General features: G+C 42.0%; 1 non-coding gene across 1 annotated transcript; it reads right to left on the bottom strand.

Moving 5' to 3' along the window:
* Nucleotides 1-378: 378 nt before the first annotated feature.
* On the bottom strand, nucleotides 379-460 carry trnal-aag (transfer RNA leucine (anticodon AAG)). The gene has a single exon. It is a non-coding gene; the product is annotated as a tRNA-Leu (tRNA).
* Nucleotides 461-7886: the final 7426 nt, after the last annotated feature.

Genomic DNA, 7886 nt, shown 5'->3' with positions numbered 1-7886 from the left:
CAAAGTACTTCCAAAGGAACGCTATGCGCAAAGATTTAACAAGCTCAACCCCCGCCGACGATTTGGTGTGAAGAAGCAGAACATTCAAGTTTCACAGACAGAAGCAGCACGCCAGCACAGCCAACATTAAAACGGAGGGCACACTACGATTTGCATTGACACAAAAGTGATCTGGGCAGACGTCGTTCCCTGCATAACGCAAAAAGTGGCAAAGCGCTTTTGGGTTGAGAGGACGCAAGAAGGTTTTTGTTTTGTGCCTTGATGTCAAGCTGAGAAAGTATCTTTAAACACTTTGCTTAGTTTCTCGAGAGACTGCCAAAAAGCAGTTCCCTCCCTTTCGTCTGAAGCCAGCTGAAAGGGGGTCTCGACAGAAGCACCTAGCAGCGGTGGGATTCGAACCCACGCCCCCGAAGAGACTGGAGCCTTAATCCAGCGCCTTAGACCGCTCGGCCACGCTACCCGCTGTGCATTGTCTCTTTGTCTCATTACTTGCCCCGAGGAAGCCGGGTGGGTTTTGCTCTTGTCGCCCGACTTAGTGGCGTTATGACCGTGGAACCGACTGCACCTGCTTTTTCTGAGATGCTTCCCCTCTCATGGCGAGATCTCGACTTCTTTAACACCTCTGGATAAAGATCTTCTGTGGAGCAGGTTTCAGACCTCTGCTTACAGCACCCTTGATGTCATTTTATTTTTACAGCAGCCGCATCCGGAAAGTTGTGTCTTTTACGTTTTATTTGAACAACAAAACTACATACAATACAAACAAGAGCACATATAACGTATCAAGCAAATCGTCAGGGGCACATGCTATAATACAATTACACTTTATGAAAAACGATTACACAAGGTAAATAAAGATAAGGTCCGCACAGCTTGTTCTTACATTTCGAAAGAGTCCGTAAATACCCCTTTACGTCTATTTTGAACTGTTCAAACGTAGGACTCTTCCCAGACCATTTCACTTTATACCACATTCCTAAACGAGGATGCTTCTCCTGTTTTAGAACTATTTTGGGCGGTTTGGCTTATACAGCACACCCACAGTATTTTTAATGGTGGACTGCAGATCTGTGCTATAGTTCAGTCGAATTCAAAGGATCCAGCAATCGTACTGGATTGGACTGGGATTCTGAAATGTCTCTTGCAAAAGTATTCGGGTTTGCTTGAACCTTTGATAAAAAAAGTGATCTAATCTGAAACTACCCAGCTTACAATCTCTGAGGTAGTTGTCACTAAACTCGGACATGATGTGGCACACATGTGCCGTGTGCCTTTACTTTTGTAAAAAACTGGTATCGGGAAAAGTTTCTTAATATTTCTTTTGATTAGCATGCAAGAAAATGTGATCATAACCTATGGAATTTCCCGCCAGTGTGGAGCTTGAAATCACAACCTTAAGATTCAGAGTTTAAGAGGTACAGAAGAGGTCGGCCTGGTCTTCAGTTTGCCAACGATAAGCTCCGGCAGTGCTCCTCTGTAAAGCAGCTTGTTTGGATCGGTTATTTGGGACGGCACTTCGATACTAAGATCATTTGCAGTGCACTCAAAAAACATAGACGAAGAAGGTGTCACAGTAAGGTGAACCCTATGGGCGAGGGATGTTCCTGCCTCGTGTACGACTACACCACCTAGCAATACAAACGGGGTGCTAGGGCCCCTCTACATTACCACAGGTTCTGTTTGTCTCCCAGAATCACCAATGCACACACAGACCAGCGACAAGCATTTGTATTGTATAAGTGCCCTTTTTATTTTCCAACTACATTCACATGCACTATCACCCAAAAACACAATGAAAACAGAATTCACAGCAGCAAAAGGTCCTTCCCAGGGTCATAATGAATACAGAGGGGCAGCAGTCTTTTCTGTAAAATACTGAACAGAGGCCACTCAAATGTTTCTACTTAGTACCTGTAGTCTCTGATGGCCCACTTGGAAGAGAGGGGTATCACCCAGTCCTATTTCCCCCAGTCTCCATTCAGGTGTCAGTAGAAATCCTCTGCGGACTGTATTACATTCCCCTCAGTTTGAATCAGCTAGCTGTGCCAGTTTCCTTGTTCCTCACCTTCAGGTGTTAAAAGTCTCTGTACAGTACCTCTATTTCAATGCCAATGTCTCTCGTTGTCGTCAGTTACTGAACCAGTAGATCCTTGCCTCCAGGTATTAGAAGTCTCTGCAGAGTACCTCTGGGGTCTTGCACTCTGCAGCTTCCCTTGTGCTGCCTGTGTCGTGTCCAGGGTGCAGTGGGAATCAGGAGCCCCCTCTGTTCTGTCTCAGGTCTTTTTATCCCACTCCTATCCAATCCCTTTCAGGGAGTTTTCTGCTGTCCCTGTCAGAATCGGGTTTGCTTAGTATTTTTCCAGGAGGAAGCTTGTGTTGTTTGAGGGGTGTGGGAGTGCCGAGCTAGGTGTCATGGGACCTTATCAGTTCAGCCCTTGGTCTGGCTAAAACTGGCTCATCGACTTCTCACACCTCCAAGTCTTGATACCTAATTGCTTGGGTGTGACCGTTTTTACTGACTATTCCTGCTAGACAGTATTCATTGGGACAACTGCAGCCGCCCCCCTTGTGTGAGAGGCAACATTGACACCATCCCGGAAATCAACATAATCTAATCAATCACAGCCTTTCTGCCTCCGTGGCCCACATCCTGCAACACTAATCAACATAACCCAATCAATCCCGGGCTGTTACTGCCTCAATGGCCCACATCCTGCGACACACACTTCGAATTAGCTTTGACCTAAATACTATCTACTCTAAATGTGATTGGGCTTATTTCCACATCCTGATATAGCAGGATGTGGAGCAGCTCCCTCCCTTTTGAAGTCAGTTGGAAGGGGTCTCAACAGAAGCATCTAACAAGGTGAGATTCAAACCCAAGCCCTTGAAGGGGCTGGAGCCTTAATCCAGCGCTTTCCACTGTTCAGCCACAATTACCACTGTACTGTCTCTCTTTGTCACATGACTTGCTCAGAGAAAGCCAGGTGGCTTTCGCTCTTCTGGTCCGACTTAGTGGCATTACGACTGTGTAATGAACTGCACCTACTTTTTTTGAGATGCTGCCATTCTCGTAGTGAGATCTGGACTTCTTTAACACGTCTGGATAGAGTCTCAAAGACGGTTTTCCAAACTCATACATCAGAAAGACCACTGAAACTAAAATTATTCTGCAGCTAGGATCACACATTCTCCCTTCACTTAACGACAGGCTACTGTTCTTTTAAATTTTCTCCATTCATTGGAAGTGAAGAGAACAGAACTTAAGCTATTATTTATATAAATGTAGCGTGAGGCTTTAATGTGTTCTATAAAATCGAGGAGTCAACTGGATAGATTTTTTAAATATTTTAGTGATGGGTCTCCGTATTTGTGGTTATCGGAGGAAAGCAGGGATGAGGAGGAAATAGGTGGCACCCAAGCATGTTAAAGGAAGAAACTCGGCATCTTAAGTGATTTATGATGGTTTACAGTCCCTTTTCTGTCCTGTGGCTGTGATCCAATGACTGTGTTGAAACAGCCAGGGTTGTGCTAGCTCTTGATGGACTGGTATGCAAACCAAATGACAGACAAGCAAAGCGTTGTTTTACAATTCTGAAAGCTCGTTCAATGTGGCTTCTTGTGTTTTTATGACTCCTGTTATAGCGCTGGTCTTGTAATGTTGTTGGATTGTGCACAGGTGTCAGAAGATACCGTCATAAAGGATAGGCACGACTTGGCAAAACAACATGCCAGCAAGCACTTCCCCACTTTGAAGGAAGATGTTGGAACTGATTAAAGAGCTTAATCTGAACTGACACAGGAGAGAGAGAGAAAATCAAAGTTCTGAAAAGTAAGCACAAGGCACACCCTGCTAAAGAAATGTATTGCCTTAAAAAAAATGCTTAGAAGGTCAGAGGAACAATTGTTGTGTTGTTTTTTTTTGCTCAAGTATTTTTATAAGTTTAATTTCCAGTTCTGTTAAAAATAAAACTTAACTTTACTAGTTATTAGTCGGTGTCTTTTGTAACGATTTAGCTGTAATGATGTCTGCTTATTCATCTGGAGTGTTAAACAAAATTAATTCTGCAATAATACCGTAGTGTTTAATTTCAAATGCACAGCTGCTGTTCTCATTTGTTTCATGACTAATTATAATTGGGTATCTCATTAATAACTATGTAGCCTCATCAGGTGAAGTGTCGACTAAATGCAATTCTTAAATTAAAAACTAACTGATTTGTCAGGAAATTTCGTTTGAATATAAATGAAACAGAAAAGTAATTGTATATTAATGTGGCCTACATATTATTCTACTAATCAGAAGTGTTCTGATGTACAGTCCTCTCCAGTTCGGGCTAATTAGTACAACAAGGCCGAGCCCTTGGAACCGGATTAAGCACAAGTTGAGCTGAGCTCCAACTTTGTTCCACATGTTTTTTGCTGCAATTGAACTTGGAGCGGGAGATGATCTCCAGAATGTACCATACTAACTTAGTACGCGGCTGTGTTTTAACTCGGGAAGTCCATTGCATTTGACCCTATGGGTTTATATACATGGGTTTCTCTGCATACACTACCATAAGGGAGGAATGGTGAGTTAGAGGGAGGGCACCAGTTTGGTTTATCAAGAATTCACCAAACTGAGTAGAACTACTCAGTTCTCACAAAGTCTAGGCTAGGTGTTACACCCCACTGTGTTTATGTAGATTAGACAGTTCTACTTGGGGAGGGGAAGGAACTTTCAGTTTTCTGGTGTCATTGTTACCGTAAATTCTCCTATAATACGGCAAGCAAAATAATAGTATCCGGAATTTCCGCAAGGTGGAGCTAATAAAGCTCAACCTCTCATGTTTGAGCTGTCGCCATCAAAGTCTTTAACGAAGATATTACTAATAGTATTAATAATGAATGACCTTGGACGAGCTGTAAGTGTAAACTCAAAGTATTGCCCTGGTCAACATTCTTTTTTTCATTGACCCTCTTTGTAAAAGTAACACCACAGCATTTCGCAATCATGCATTTGTTTCCAATCATGCAAAGTACAGTAATTTTTGAGAATCAATTCACCATGCCTTTCACATGCTCATAAAAGAGATTGATTTAGGAACATAAACATATTACCGTATGCAAACTGTACTGTATACAGTATGTATATGTATATTTAATGTCTTAACTGTGCCCTTTAAGTATTGAATATTTATATGGAATTTTACCACTGAAGGGAAATCTTAGTGCCTGAGCATAAAAAGAATAGGAGCATACTGCAACGCGTGTGAAGGCCATAAACGATATTAATTTTGGAACTTAAACATACAGTATATGGCTGGTCTCGGTACTTTAAAGAAAACATACACACCAGTATTCCATTTCTCCCTAAACATTTTAAGCATCGAAGTCTTTAACTAACGTGATACCGGAGTCAACAAGCATACTTTTAGAATTTGATTAAAAGGGAATATAATATGGAATCGCGTATCTCAAGAAATTAATAACGATATGATTATAGTCGTGTACTGCGACAGGGCTGTGTAGGGCTGTTTCGCCTCTCTCTTCATGCGACTTCCCGTGTAGCCCACTGGTCTACGTGCCCGATTACCAACTCACGGGTTGTGTGTTCAAATCCAGCTGTTGCTGGACTTTTCTTTTAACAAACATTTCTTCGAAAAAATAGAATAGCAATATTATGGACAATCAATTGACTTTTATATTTCAAAATATCACAACATGATCGATTCTAAGTCATTTTTGATAACAATGAATAGTCACCTTCTTCCCTTCTGACAACGGTCCCTGCTTCTGCTTCCTGCTTCTATTGTGTGTGTGTGTAATAGAGTACATTTTTATAGAGAAATGGAGGCTGGACAGTATGCGTTACAATATAAACATTTATATTGATTTAAATCGTGTTTTGATTTAAATCGCAAACGCATGTTTAATTATATGTGTTTTTTTAATCATAATCAGACTAATGCAACATAAATTGATACAGTATCTTTGTCTTCTAAGTATCTTAATAAACTTTCAGCATAGCTTTCTACCCGTTTAGATTTATTTTTCTTGGGATATTGGGATCAAACGTGGAAGGATTAGATTGTAATCGTTTACACTTTTCTAAAACGTATTTGAAAAATAAAATCTATACCTGCCCAGACTGTACGCCTTCCTAAACCCCGCCCTGACCACTTTCACTCCTGTCCTGCTCTTCCCTGCGCACCCCAGCCGGGCACTCTTCGGCCTCTGCCCGGGACGAATGTATATTTTGATCTTTACACCCGGCGTGGCACCGAGGGAGCGTCTGCATTTATAACTTAGTTTTTAAAATTAGTCAAGCAATATGAAGCATCTCCTTTTACTTTTTAAGTCCCTTAAATACATTGAGTACAGCTTTCTCACCACTTAAGATTACTTTTTGATACCATCCTTACACAAAGCAGGAACTTTCCGATGACATACAGTACAAGTGGAAAGATTACAGATTTTAATCTTCTTTAATTTTGTTACGTTATACGTTTTAGGAACATTTCATCTAAACAAACACCACAAAACTATTCTCGATTGTATTTCTGAATGTTATGTTACATCTACAGTAGTTCACTGCTTTAAATACATCGAATTAAGAAAGTTAGATGTAGCACTTTAGATCTTTTTTTCTGAACCAGGGAAAATCTGATCATGTTTCTCTATAACAATAAAAAAAAACATTATTTTACATATCACCTTTAAAAGTGGCATCTCAAAGCAAAAAAGTAGATGGGAAAAACAGTTAAAAGGGACCAAAGTAAATACCAGACAAATGCAAACGCGTTTTTAATAGAAATGCTTTTATTCATTCAGCAGAGAGTGAGAGGGACATCCAGCAGAGAGAGACACACACACAGGTTTCCATTGACAAACGTAATTGTTTTTTTACATTCCTCTTGTCTAACAGGAATGTTTTGTTTGTGGACAGACTGTTAGACGAGAGGAAAAGAGCACCTCCTTCTACAAAGCATTTCGTTGATCCGATCACGAATTATTTTCCAGTCGCACAAAGTAAGGGTTGAGAATCTCAGATTCACCATGCTACTAATGGTTTCCCGGAGATTGCAAGGCAAGGCACTTTTGCCTCTGGACCCATCGAAATTTACAGACGTGGTCCACCCCCAGTAAATTTCAAAAGTCACAAGATTTCGAAACATGAGGGCGGCGTAGCGGTCGGCTCTTGCTTTCCCGTCTATGCCGATGCACTGCAAGTACAACCCCCCCTCCATCTCCTGAGTGATGGGTAGCAGTTGGACATCTGGGAGAATTATTCGTCCCACTGGCGTCTGTGAATTCCGCTGTGCTTCCTGGGGGGAGATAGACGGCGGGGACAGCATCAACCAATTCCCATGCGGTGGTGAACGGAGAGGCCGGGATGGAGTGTCCTGAGGCGGTGTGTGCTCTGCGGGGGGCAGAGCTTCCGCCAGCATTGCAACCTGCGTGGCGGGGAGAGGCACTTTTCGGGAGACAGCTGCTCAACTGTTTGACTGCTGGAACATACTGTCTCCTTCCTCTGCATTTTCAGGAGTGTCTCTAGCCTCCCAGTCCTCCCCAGTAATGCATCGTACTGCTCCCGCTGCTGCCAAAATGTCTCCACACAGATGCTGCTTCTACAGGTTGGCACCCTGGCCAGTGGCCGAGAGCAGAGACCCACGGCCTGTGCCAAAATAACATAATTCATGTAAGAAATAAAGTCACACAGTAGTATTCATCAGTCGCGGAACAGAAGTCAAAATAAACTTTTCTTTTTTTCCGTCTTACCGCTTTCTTTTTTACTGTCCTGGTGGTAGATCGTTTCGCCCGTGCGGTGTTTTCTTGAAGAACAGGCTACGAAGAAATAATTATAATTGAATTTAAAATTCAAAACGGCAATAATACCTTGT

This window comes from Lepisosteus platostomus, chromosome 5 (assembly GCF_059453375.1).
Source record: "Lepisosteus platostomus isolate fLepPlt1 chromosome 5, fLepPlt1.hap1, whole genome shotgun sequence".
NCBI lineage: Eukaryota > Metazoa > Chordata > Actinopteri > Semionotiformes > Lepisosteidae > Lepisosteus > Lepisosteus platostomus.
The sequence above is the reverse complement of the archived record's forward strand: the minus strand, read 5'-3'. Positions and strand labels throughout refer to the sequence as shown.